The sequence below is a fragment of the Triturus cristatus genome, chromosome 3_2, assembly GCF_964204655.1.
Source record: "Triturus cristatus chromosome 3_2, aTriCri1.1, whole genome shotgun sequence".
Lineage (NCBI taxonomy): Eukaryota > Metazoa > Chordata > Amphibia > Caudata > Salamandridae > Triturus > Triturus cristatus.
In genome coordinates, this window is record NC_140584.1 from 1,203,397,795 (window position 1) to 1,203,411,634 (window position 13,840).

General features: G+C 48.6%; 1 long non-coding RNA gene across 1 annotated transcript in view; it reads left to right on the forward strand.

Annotated features, from left to right (window-relative positions):
- The window catches only part of LOC146859447 (uncharacterized), a 57,937-nt gene extending 44,323 nt beyond the window's left edge, over window positions 1-13,614 (forward strand). The window contains exons 2-3 of the long non-coding RNA XR_014980116.1: window positions 9,290-9,585; window positions 13,189-13,614. This is a non-coding gene — a long non-coding RNA (uncharacterized LOC146859447). The remainder of the gene's footprint in view (window positions 1-9,289; window positions 9,586-13,188) is intronic.
- The last annotated feature ends 226 nt before the right edge of the window (window positions 13,615-13,840 follow it).

The following is a 13,840-nucleotide window of genomic DNA, read 5'->3' on the forward strand; positions in this document are numbered from 1 at the left end:
AGTGGTAGCCAGGCTGCTTCACTACAAGGACAGCTATCTCCTGTTGCAAAAGGCGAGGTTGGCGGGCCCCTACACGGTGGACAACAGCAGGGTATCCTTATTCCCGGATTACACGCTTGAGGTGCAGCGCCGCAGAATGTCATTTGTGGCAGTGAAAAGAGCACTCCGGGAGGAGGGGATCCAATATTCATTGGTGTACCCAGCACGATTGAAGATCATAGTGGATGGCAAGATGTCCTTCCAGGACAGTCCGGAAGGGACCTGGGACTGGCTCGAGAGATATAGAGCGGGTGCAGGAGGAACGGGGAGAGGAGCTGGGGGAGGGGGGATGGAGGGGCCTCGATTGAGCAGACTGAGGCATAACCGGCAACGGCAACTGGCGGCCCAGAAGCCGACAGAGACCCAAACGGACAGGGAAAGAGCGGATGCTTTGCAGGCTGTCTCGGCCATTTCTCAAGTGGAAAGGGGACTGCCCTCTGCGAAGACGGACTCGGAAGGGGGCTCTACGGAAGAGGACGCTGAACAGTCGGAAGCCGGGAGTGTGCAAATGCCTCATGTGACAGCTGGGACTGCGGACGAGCTAATGGATGGGTGATGTAGGCACATGCCGGGCATGGCATAGTACAGTACAATAACTCTAGGGGAAGATCGGGAGGAGACCAGACGAGTGCTGAGGGGGCGGGGGCCTGCTTGCTCCGGCCCGGGGGCAATGCGGGGATGGTGTGAAATTTGAGGAAGATGAGGTGTTGATGTGTGGCTCCTATGGGGGCTGATTTGTTAATACGGGGATCGGGTGCAGGCTGGAGGCCTAATTGGGGTCAGGTTCTCTGAAGCTAAGGGCGTACCTCCCGTAAGTTTGTGTGGCTGTAGCTCCTTCAGGGGGTAGAGGGAGCAGTTGAGCAGTAGTTTGGATGGGTTCTAGCGTTGTAGGGCCTGTTCTGGGGGGAGGGAGTTGGGGAGGGGCTGGGTGGAGGTTGGGGGGAGACAGGGACACCGGTGTGCTCTTAGATGGAAGATGTGTGCAGGGGGGAGATTGTTGGACAAATGGGCTCAATACATGGCTTGAAATGTATCACATGGAATGTGCGGGGGCTCCACACAATGCATAGGCGACACAAAGTGCATGCCTACCTAGTGAGACGAGGGGTGCAGGTGGCGCTCTTACAGGAAACACATCTCAGTCGCTCTGAGGGGGCAGCGTTGAAGAAGAGGTGGAGGGGCAACTATTTTATACAACTTACTCGGCCTTCGCCAGGGGTGCACTGGTGTGGGTCAGAGCGGGGGTACCTTTTCAGCCAACACAGCACTTGGTTGACCCATAAGGACGGTTTGCAGCGGTGAGGGGTAGGCTGAATGGAGTGGAAGTGGCTCTGTGTAGTGTGTACGCTCCCAATGTAGGCCAACCCTCCTTCTTCGAGAAACTGTCAGGGAGGTTGGCGCCGTATTTAACTGGTACGGTAATACTGGGGGGAGATTTCAACTCCATAGAGGATGTGGACAGGGATAGATCACACCCGCCGCTTCCCAGTGCCCCAGTACATAAGATTTCCAAGGCAAGACGAGCATGGCAAATTAATTGGGGCCTGGTCGACATCTGGCGTGCTCAGCATGCCGAGGAAAGGGATTACTCCTACTATTCTGGTCTACATGACCTGCATGTGCGTTTGGACGCAATATTAGGTACTCCGGATGTTCACGCTAAGGTGATAGGGAGCGAGTACTTAACAAGAACGATATCGGACCATAATCCACTCTTAGTGCGGATGCGATGGAACCAAGAGAGATCACCTATACCGACTTGGCGGCTCAGACCGGAGGCACTAGAGGACCCGGTTTTTAGCCAGGAGTTGGGGGAGGGTATTGCACAGTATTTTGAAAAAAACGAGGGAACGGAAACATCGGCATCAATTGAGTGGGACGCGTTCAAGGTGGTGGTTAGGGGCATCTGCATTAGCAAGGTGCTGGGAGTGAGGAAAACATTATTGGAGAACCTGGAGAAAGCAGAACGGCGATTGAGGGAAGCGGAGAGAGACAGCCCAGGGCGGCCAGGGGTGCAGACTGAGGTGCAGGAAGCTAAAGAGGCTGTGGCGGTGCAGGTGGAGAAACTGCGCTCCTTCGACTATAAGAATTATAGAGCACGGATGCACGCGGAGGGAGACAAAGCGAGAGCTTTGTTGGCATGGTTGGCTAACCCGGCCACCAGGGGAGAGATGATACTGGGCTTGGCATCTCCTATGGGGGAAGTAGTGCATACGCAGGAAGGGATAAACAGATTGTTCCTGGAATATTATGCTGCGCTCTACAGCACTCAACTGGCTAGGGGACCTGATAGTATATGGGAGTATCTCGAATAGGTGTCCCTGCCGAGCTTGAGTAAAGAGGAGGGAGACATGTTGGGTAGTGAAATCACGGTGGAAGAGATTAGGAGCGCGATTAAAAATATGGCTCGCAACAAGACGTCTGGGGTGGATGGTATTCCCATAGAATTTTATGCCAAGTATGTTGAGTGTCTGGCCCCGCGGTTACAGGCGGTTTACAAGGAGGCACATGCAGTGGGGAGGCTGCCGGAGACGACTAGGGAGGCTATTATCATTCCACTCCTGAAACCTGGGAGGGAAGCCACGGATGTGAAGGCTTATCGTCCGCTTTCAATGTTGACGACAGACTATAAAATACTGAGCTGGATATTGGCATCCCGACTGCTCCCACATATGTCGAGGTTGGTGCACCGGGATCAATCGGGTTTTATACCCAAACTCAACACGGCTATTAATGTGAGACGACTGTTGCGAATACTGGAGGAACATCAGGCTCCGAGGTCAACGGCGGTGATCCTATCAGTGGACATAGAAAAGGCATTTGACAGCCTGGAGTGGCTGTATCTATTTCAGGTGATGCGCAAGATGGGTTTGGGGGAGGCATTTGTAAGATGAGCTCGAATTCTGTATGACTCTGCGCCGGCTATAGTACGAACGGGGGGGATGGTATCGCCGCCCTGCTCGGTGGGAAGAGGGACGCGTCAGGGATGCTCGTTGTCACCACTCCTGTTCGCATTGGCGATTGAACCATTGGCGATGCGAGCTAGAACAGGGAGGCATTATGCTGGGCTGGAAATGTGTGGGGAAGTACATTACATTTCGCTTTACGCTGATGACTTGCTGATGTTCCTGGCCGACCCCGGTGAAGAGCTTCAGGGAGCGACTGAACTATTGCAGTTATTCGGGGAGGTATCGGGGCTGTGCGTGAACTGTGAGAAGACATGCTTGTTCCCAGCAGCTCGAGCGATGGTTCCCCCCACTAGACTGGAAAGAATAAGGTGGGAGCCCTGTTGCCTCCGATATTTGGGGACTAACATATACCATGAGCAGGCGGACTTATTGGAGGGCAATGTGCATAGAGCAGTGCGAGGGGTCAAAGGGAGTATGGCATTTTGGAGTACCCTGCCGCTATCAGTGGCGGGCAGAGTTGCACTGCTGAAAATGGTGGTACTGCCCAGACTCTTAAATTATTTCAGGACGCTGCCGATTTGGATCCCAGGTGGGGTGTTTAAGACACTTAGAGCCCTGGTAGGGGGATTTTTGTGGGGGGGTGGTAGGCGGCGAGTTGCACTGGCCACGATGATGAGACCCAGGGCGGAAGGAGGGTGGGCGGTTCCGGACTTCGAGGTGTATTATCTAGCGGCCCAGCTGCAGTGGCTCACACAGGCGGTGGCTCGGGAATTTCGGGGCCCGATCGGTTCAGAGGGCAGTTGGATTCCGAGGCATGTGTTGTCGTTTATAGCACTTGGACAGCGATTGCGGGTGGAGTCATTGGAGATCGAGGAGAAAACATTAAGAGCTTGCTGGAATCGATGCAGGCGCAGTAGCGGTAATATTTGTCCATACGCTCCGGAGATTCCCCTGGGCAAGTGCATGGCCTTACCGCATGACGGAGACTGGTCGGAGCTAGCAGAATGGGAGGAGATGGGGCTGCAAATGGTTGGGGATTTATACGAGGAGGGGGTTCTATTGCCCTTTCAGACATTACAGGACAGGTATGGCTTACGGGGGGGGGTGCCTTTTTGCTGCATGCTGCACTGATCTCTGCGATTCAGAAACATTGGGGTGAAGGGCTATCGGAGCCATAGACATCTCTGACATGCCAATATGTGGGGATGGCAGCGGGGACGATAAAGGCAGTAGCATGTCTGATTAGGCGAATGGTGACGGAGGTATTACAGCCACTGACTCAGTTGCGCGTGAAATGGGAAGTAGACCTGGGGACGGATATACCTGAGACGGCCTGGGCGAAAATAGTGGAAAGGGCATGGAAAGGCACACGGAATGCTCGGTTCCAACTTATTCATTTTTACATCATTCATAGGGCATACTTAACCCCGAAGCAGATAAATAAATACTTTCAAGTGGATTTAGCAAGTTGCCCAAGATGCAACAGGAAGGAGGCGGACTTGCGACACATGCTGTGGAGCTGCCCGCAGCTCGGAACATATTGGGAGGAGGTAGCTGAGGTCCTGAGTGGGGTGACAGATAGACGGATAGAGCCTGACATGGGGGCGTGCATACTGCACTGGTTCCCCCACACAGCGCGAACTAAGCTAACGAGTACATTCATTGATCTGGGGCTCCTATTGGCTAAGCGAGAGCTGACAAGGCAATGGAAGTCGAAGCAGGGCCCTAGACTAGAGCGCTGGAAGGCAGAGTTCATAAATTGGGCGGCCAGTGAGAGTATAATTCGGATGCAACAGGCCAGGAGAGCGAACAATGAAAAATCGATGGAAACAGCACGGGCATGGGAAGCATTGGTAACTCAGTTGAAGACCCCAGAGCCGGAATCGGATACAGATACCCAAGAGGAAGATGGGGACAATGAAGGAGAGCACAGAGCGTAGATAGATAAATATGGGAGTGATACGCGGGAGAAGGAGAGGGAACCGAGCAATCGGAAATGGGAGCACGACCTTCATGTGATCAGAGGTCCGCATACCCCAGCACGAAGGTGATGAATGGTTATCCTAGGTACAATAATTGGAGCACACCAGTGGAAGGGGATAGGGGATAGGGGGAGGGAGGGGTAGGAACACATAGGGGGCAACAAGGTTGAGAGTACTGAGTTAATCAGAAGGAATCGAATGTACACATTGATGTTAAAGGCACCAGGAACAGAGGATGAGGGATTGTCATTTGTAGCTTGGTGGGTGAGGAGGACAGCGTTCAAGTGGTTAACAATATAAAATCTGGCAATGTAACAAAGGAAATGTCTCCAACTGAGGATATGCCCTATATGTGGGGGGTTGTTTGTGTTGAAAAATTAATAAAAATATTTTTAAAAAAATGGAGGTACACTTTCAAGATACAGAATATGCATAAAATACTGTCTGGCCAGCGGGGGAGCACAATCACTGCAATTAAAAGGCAGGTCCGTTCTGCAATGGACTCACAAGCAATGAATACCAATGTGTAGATGCATAAAGAATATATACGTGCCCTAGCGTCAAATACAGTTGAACACTGACAAATGGCGCCTGCTGCATCTAGTTTGGACAGTGTACTGTGTATGCTCATTGGAAACAACAACAAACAATCTAATGGTTCTATAAAAAAAAAACACCAATTACATTACAGCCGACGAATGCAAAGTTCCTCTAACCACTTTCTGAACAATAATGGCATGACACATTGGCAAGAATATAATGGAATACAATAAGATAGATTAGTGGGCGCCATAAATGTATCTCAGCCTCTGTCAGATGGTCCTCTCTCTAACGCTTCTACCCCTCTCAGTGTGCAGTGGGGTACTCGTCTGCGCAGAGAACTGAGTCTCCTCGCGTGGTCACAGTATCACACCTTGGGTAGATTCTGGTCCCCCTGTGTTCTGAAACGCACCGACTCAGTCCTAGGGATGGACCCCGGTTGGACTTGTTGCTCTCCAATGTCAGTGCCTCTACCTGGAGTGGGCTCCGGCAATCCCCTCTACTCTCCATAGCTGCCCATTCCTCGGGGTACTGCTCCTTCACATCCAACATGGGCTTCAATTGGAATTCCATAGAGCATATTATCAAGTCCATTATCGCTGTTTTAGCGGCAGTTGTCTGCCGCTAAAGCGGCGATAATTTTATTGCCTGTCTTGATAATATGCCCCTTCATTTTTGTTGAGACAATGGGGCTCCTTGGTTCCCAAACATAGAATGGAGCACTACTCAGCCCATCTTAATAGGGTCACTTTGTCGCCTCCTCACCTGTGTGGTGTAATCCTGTCAGTGCCAAAGAAGGACAATGTATTGGTATGTCTAGCCAATGGGTAGGACTGATTTACATCAATAATTGCCCGTCTATTTTAAAGGAATCCCTTTTTCAGAGGAAACATAGTGTTTCAAACATACTACAGGCCAGAGAGGCACACAAGAACATACACACAATGATCTCATGTGCAGGTTATGCTCTTTAGAATGGTATGCTCCTGTCCAAACCTAGGCGCTGATTAAAATGGAGGTCGGATTTGATCCACCCGCCACTGTAGCAGTGATTGAGTCCGACCGCCATGCGTGCGGCAGTCACGTCCATTCAATTATGATGGAACCGCCACCGGTGCGGTCGGATTCCGCACCGTTAACATTGCTGCGGTGGCTACTCACAGCAGCACACCTGCGATGTTGAAAGGAGCATGTTGTGCAATTCACTGCACTATATGGCAGGAACTACACTATGCCTGCCACTTGGTGCAGTGAAATGTAGGGAAGTACTATGGGTACCCCCCCAGTGCACCCACACCTCCCCCCAACACAAGGGGTGCCCGCAACGGGCCCCGGAAGACATTCTCCGCCAGCCTTTCAATCGTGGTTCAACCGCCACGGAAAGGCTAGCTTCCGCTGGCATCATAATTGTGCCGGCGGAGCATGCTGGGCTCTGCCGCCATTGTGAGCATGCTGACCGCTCCGCCAGGCAATTGTGACGATTGCTACCGGCGGAAAAGCGGCGGACGGACTTTCCCTCCGCCACGGTACCCACCGCCATTGTAATATGGCGGGCGGAAGGACCGCTGCTGGAGTGTGGATAAGGTCATTTTCCAACACCGCCAGCACCGTGGATGAGCTTCCGCCCGCCATCGTAATTAGCCACCTAGTGGTATTTGATTACACATTTTTACATTATTTGCAGTCCTTACATTAAATGCACCTGAAAAAGTCCTTTCAAGTGGTCAGTCAGTTTCCCTCAGTGTTGTGTGCTATTATCACCATGCAGTAGTAAATCCCTGAGAGACTTACCCCTTCTGTATGTTAGGGTAGCTTGTGGTGTCATGTCCTTGCCAATGATCTATTTCGATGATAAACATTCTCAATGTTAGTTGATCCCCTGATGTTTCTGTTATAGGTTGTTATAAAGCTTATACCAAGATTTCTTTCTCCATGACTTTAAAAACATAATGTCACTTCTCGCTTTGGATCTGCCTTAACACTTTCAGCTTTTAATATTCTTGGGGTATGTTCAGAAATGTGCACCTCACTATCAGGGTTGGTGAAAGGATCTTGAACAGCTCTCCTACAGGAGTGTAGTCTGGGAGGCTCTTCTCAGTTGAGGACCATAGACATTTCGTAGACACTAACTTGCCAGGGTAGGTGCTGAAGGTCCAACCATTTAGGACCTTTTCACCCACAGGCTTTTTTGATAATGCAAAGCATTTCAGAATGACTCGGACAGAGATGAGCTCTTTCCGGGCTGGGGCGATGTGATGACCGGGAACAAGTGGCGCTCTTCTGGGTCTTGAAGATCGTCAACGGCCAACTGGAGCTCTTTCACTACAATGATTTAGGCAGAGTCTGGAAGCCTGGGATCGAATCCTCACACCTTTCTGGATCTCTTGCTCTTACTCTTGCTCCCCGGCATAGACTACATTGCAGTCATCTAGAGGGGATTGTACAAGGCCCTTCTGACTACAATGCAGTCAGTATGAAGTGGAAGGACTCTTAGCCTCATAAGTTGAAAAGTGGTGCTGCTGGTGACAGCTGAGATCTGTTGCGATCTGCCTGCTTGATAGAAGTCTCTACAAGTCTGTACAAATAGGGCGGCAATCTTATCAACGTACAGTTCCACAGTAAAGCGCACAAAGTGTTCAATTACACAATATATGTCAAATAATTCAATGTCCTGAGAAAATAAAGATTATGACAAGGCCTATGTGTCCCCTATGTGTTCCCCAACGTTTCATGTACATGCATGTACGCCATGCATTTTCCCTCCATGGCCTGTCAACCATGATGCCTATGCTATAACGTGGCCTACCATCAAGTCTCCCATGAGAGAAACGACAAATCTGCACTGAGGCCTACACGTTTTGCATCATGTTTTCCTGCACTCGTGCCATTTTCATGAAAGCCCATTTTGTGGCTCAGCCGGAGCCCGAAAAGAGGTTTCAGGCCTCAGACGCTCTGAGAGCTGCAGCTACGTATCCTTGGCCTCGCACACTTGGGCCTCAGCCAAAGGGGCCCAGTCCGGGGTGCCGAGATAGTATTGAGCACGATTATCTACTTACTCCTACTGAATCACATTCCTGCCTGGAAAAGGAGGAATAAACAAAACCCGCCTGCAAAGGATAGAGCCTAGCCTTTCTGTCTCCTTTTCAGTGATTGCAAAGCTCACGTCAGTGAAAAGCCCATAGCCCCCATGTAAGGCCCACGCAGTGAATAAAGAAATAGAAGCCACATCGGCTCTTGGTGATGGGCAACCTATGTCACAGATCAGTTCCTGCTCCGGACTTTAGATATCAGATAATACAAGATGTGCTGGTCGTCCTGACACTGAAGGCCTCTCTTCCAGACTCCCCGACTGCACAGCAACCTTCCCCCAGTTACACGTCAGTTACACGTCATGCTCGAGTTGAGCACAAGTAAGGCAAAGTTCCAGCTGATCACGCAACCCCCTCCAGGTACCCACCCACCTATGACACTCACCTATGACTCATCAAGTGGACGCCCACATGGACGCCCACCTTCACGCCTACTTACACGCCCACATGCTCTTATCTCATTCTCTCTTGCTCTGCCTGAAGCGCTCCTGCTTACGTATAATATGGAATGTATATATACTGTACTCTGTGAATAAAGTTGCAGAAGACCCTTCCTGATCCCTTCTGGTGATGGAACCATTCTCCCTATAACTCGAGTTATTGGAATAAAGCCCTTTTGAACCTGATACCACGGACTCAGCCTCTTGCTATATGCATGATCCTATTGATACCTATAGAAATTATGAGTGCGTAATACTTTATTTACGACATTTATATGGCACCCGAACAGGGACGAATCCCCTTCCCCACGCGCCGGAGATGAAGGTCCAGTTTTGCCCCCTTCTACAGCCGTGACGGACTTCAAGTGCACACGTCGCGGGTTTTCCCGCCAACTCCCTCAGGCCAACGGAGGAGACGGACTGCGACCAGGCATCCATACGAGGCGGTGAGGATTGCGGATCGTCCCGACCCAGAGCCCACCCTGCGAGAGAGCTGTGTCCGAGGTTTCTAGAGATCCGCCAAAGATACGCCATTCCCGCGCATGCGCAGCGTCGAGTGTCCGAGGCCTTCAAGTTCTGCTTCCCGGTGAGTTTCATGGGGGTTGCATAAAGACGGGTTCATTTAATGAACACGGTAAAGACGTGTCTCACTCGTGAGACCGGTATGCTTGTGCTGTATTCCAGTGCACAGAGTTTTCAAGTATTCAAGTATACAAGTGCATGCATAGAGTCATTCAAGTATTCAAGTATTCAGGTGCACCGATTCAACTGTATGAATGTTATTGTCTTAGTCAGGTTCAGTTAGGTTTGAATGTGTCAGGTTTGTATGTAAGATTGTTTCATTGTGATTTTGTTTTTGGTTACATTTCAACATGCCGTTGTTTTCGAAACTGCGTAAAATAGGTACTAGGAAAGGTGTATTAGAGGAATCAGTTAACATTCCGCCTAGAGACACACCTGGACATTTCATGTACTGTAAACATGGTTTAGAGGCCGTGTTGTTTTTAGAGCTATGGGTGGATTACACGAAGGATTTAGAGACACAGTATAGATGGCCTATCACGGGAACGTGGGATGCGGAATGCATTATGAAGGTAGAGGAAGAGCTATGGAAGAGAAAATGTAGACCTGCTCAGAAGGATGCCATTGAGTTTTGGCGCAAGGAGTCACATAGAAGAACAGAGAAAGAGTTCCACAAAGCAGAGAGAAGTAGACAGGAGTCTGAAAAAGCCAAAGAAAAGAAATTACAGGAGGAAGGGGAGCGGGTAAAAAGAGAACAGGCTGAAAGAGAAAGAAATACTGTCGTTGCTGGTATTTATCCCGTCCTTTCAGAGGAACTAGCAAGAGTGGCCCCAGTAGAAAGACCCGTTAGAGTGCCACCACAAGTACCCCGAAAAATAAGACCAACAGCATCCGAAGCGTTTGTTACTGCCTACCTAGAGAAATCCCCACCAGCATACCTTGACGGATCTTTCCCTGCACCCCCAACACAGGCCCAGCTCCAGGAGCTCCAGGACGGCGGGGAGGGATCCGGGACAGCATCAGGAGGGGGGCCGACTGTAAAAGTAGACATCTCCGAATGTATATACGATCCAGATCCAGGAAAGGGCAATATGCTCGTGATTTCACTAAGACTTAGACAAGCAGTCGCATATTTGGAAAAATTACCAGATATGGATAAAAACCTAAAGAAAATGTACAATTTCATAAGAACAGGGGAAGGTCCTGAGTGCATAGCAGAGGCCACACAAAACAGAAAAGTAATTATTAAGAACTATATCCTTCGTTTCCTAATTAACTGTCTGATCAGGGAAAAAGACGAAGGTGACGGGGACGTAGACCCTTGTTATATAGGTTGGAGTGATCATATAGATGCCGGTCAGCATGATAAATCAGGACAGACAGACAGCATGTTGACCAAAATCCGAAAGGCAATAATAGCCTCACACGAAGCAGGACCGGACGGAAAGGCTGAGTCATCCTCTGATGACGAAGCCGGGGACAAAGACAAAGTACTATACGTGGGCCATGCCCGACGGTTCGAGAGGCCCAAGGGCCTCAATTACCGTAAACAGGGTACGGCTATAAAAGAAAGATATTCCCTTGAAAGTTTATTCCAAACTACCGAAAAGGCCCTGAATAGATGGATAGGTAACGACCAGCCCCTCACCCCGACCGAAAAAGAACTAGCACGGTCAGCCACCCTGTGGGTGTCCCAATATGATACATATAATAATGATATAGTAGCCCAAACGTTCTTGAGCCTCCCACCAAACGAACAGCGCATAGCTGGTGTTTACATGGTCCAACATTTGATTACATTGTATGAGAGTCAATATTCTGATCCCGGTCTATTGTATAAATTGCTGGACGACATAGTACTAGACAGGTGGACGAACATGGGTACTGAATTGATTAATGTCATCCTAGATCAGCGACACAAATATATAGAATTCGTGACTAGGTCCCTGCTTCCCGCTCCACCCCATGATAGGCGACAGTTATACGACAAGCTGAACCCCCTACGAGAGGTTCATCCTGTAAAAGATACAAACAATGTGCTACAACGAGTGTATGTCTACACCCCCTTGTCGAAATTAGAGATACTGGAAATGAAAAAGATGTTGCCCTCCCATGATAAAGACCCGGGGGGTTTTCACCGAGAACTAAAAGACATTCTCCGCTTGGGAGAGTATACATATGCTGACATTCTAAAATTATTGAAAGTACTATTGCCTGCTGGTATTTACGAGAAGCTTAAAGAAAAGGACTGGGAGGTGGGAGAGAAAAAGATTAGCTGGGATGTGTTGGAAACAGAGGATGCAGCCAGAGCCCCGGGGGTTGGTCTGGGTCCCCGAGCTAAAGAATTACCTGAACTCCTTGTACAAGTTTTGCCTAGATTATTAGTTACTAAAAAGGAAGACTGGGATGCTATTTCAGCCTGTAAGCAGAAACCAGACGAGGCCACAAGCGATTTTTACTCTAGGTTTGAGAAATGTTTTACAATCAATAGTGGCCTTAAGCCCGGTAGCGAATCATATCCCCATCTTTTCGTGAGCAAACTAGTAGAAAATTCCCTACCCGAGATTAAGTATAGGGTACTGAAGGTTGAGAGTACTTGGCAAGCAAACAGCCCTTCACAAATGTTACAAATGTTACAATATCACCAGATCAGAGTTAGAGAAGAACACGAGCAGGAAAAGAGACGCATGAAAGACACAAAGATGAAGATGCTGGTGGCCCAATCGGCACCGGCAAACACAAACACGAACAAAAGTGTTTTAGGTATCTGGCGTACATCATGTGCCTGACCTGAGTAAGTGGTAACAAACCTATAATGGTTAAAACTATAGCCGAGGCATGCAAGAGAGTGGAACAAGTTACTAGAAATCAGCTTCTACATCCAGTTAGGCAGAAGGCTGAGTCGTACATTCTGAGGTTTGTTACCACTTATTCAGGTCAGGCACATGATGTCCATCAGATACTTAAAAAGCACTGGCATGTACTCTTGACTGATGGGAACTTGTAGAAGTATTTGAAAAGCTGTCCTCAGATCACTTTCAAGACAAATTGCTCACTGCGAGATGAATTGAGTCATAATGCAGTGACCAGCAACACCCGGCCAATTAACAATGGTCGCCCAGGCTTTCGGATTTTCAAGAAATGCAAAGCATGCAGTAACAGTATTGATTGTACGACACTCTCAATTTCGTGTACTAGCAGGGAATTTGTGATCAAGAAAGTTTTAACCTGCAATACAGTATACTGTGTATATGCTCTTATCTGTCCATGCAATAAGGCATATATAGGTAGCACCATACACTGTGCAAAGAAAAGAGTGCTCAAACACATCAAGGACATCCCTAACAATAGGCAGTACCCTGTAGCACGACATTTCTTTGATCACCATTATCAAAATGAAAAATATCTTAGAATGGTGGTTGTTGACACAGCGGTGGAAAATATGAGAGGGGGCAATCGTGAACTCTCATTGCGCCAACTCGAGTCTAGGTATATGATTGATCTGGAAACAATGACGCCCGGAGGTTTAAATTCAAGTGAAGAACTGTCCGTTCATCTACAGAATTAATGCTACATGTGCAATTTGCTATGTATATTTTTGCTGTTGGTCTCTCTTCTTTACTCTGGTTTATTGTACTAATTGATCACATATTTTTTTCACTTTTAGGTAAGGGCACTGTTTTTGTATTGGGACAGTCTTCTCATCGTCAATTTCACTCATGGACTGATATGATCTATGTATTGGCATCAATGGCCCACTGGAGAATTATTGTATGTAAAAAGCATGGTGTTGCTGTGATTAATTATGCTCTCCTAAAGCCATTTTTGATTTGGGGTCGATAAGCCCACTGGGGCGCGATGTGATCTCCTTTCTGTCATTCTTATTACTTGCATATGTATGTTGTTGTGCATGATAAATGCATGTTGTTGCAGGGATTCTGCTTTTGCACAGAACTATGCGCAGGAGACCAGGACCTCAGAGAATTGTGGTGTACCAGAAAACTCCCCTCAGAACCCAGAACCCCTTATCCGACTAGCTTAGTATCTCATTCGTTAACCTAGATCTAGCTAGGTGGTCCCAATGTATAGACAAACCAGAACAAGCGACTTAGATATTTCTCAGGAGTGGTGGGAATCCGAAATACCTGTTCGTACTTATTTGTTAGTCCACAACATAATAATACAGACACGGTAAAGTTTAAAGAGTTTATTTTATAAACCTCGCGTCCTAAGATGCAGTACTTTGGCTAACACTAGCAGACTAACAGTACAGATCAGAACCATAAGCATTATTACAATACCATATAAAATGAAAGGAG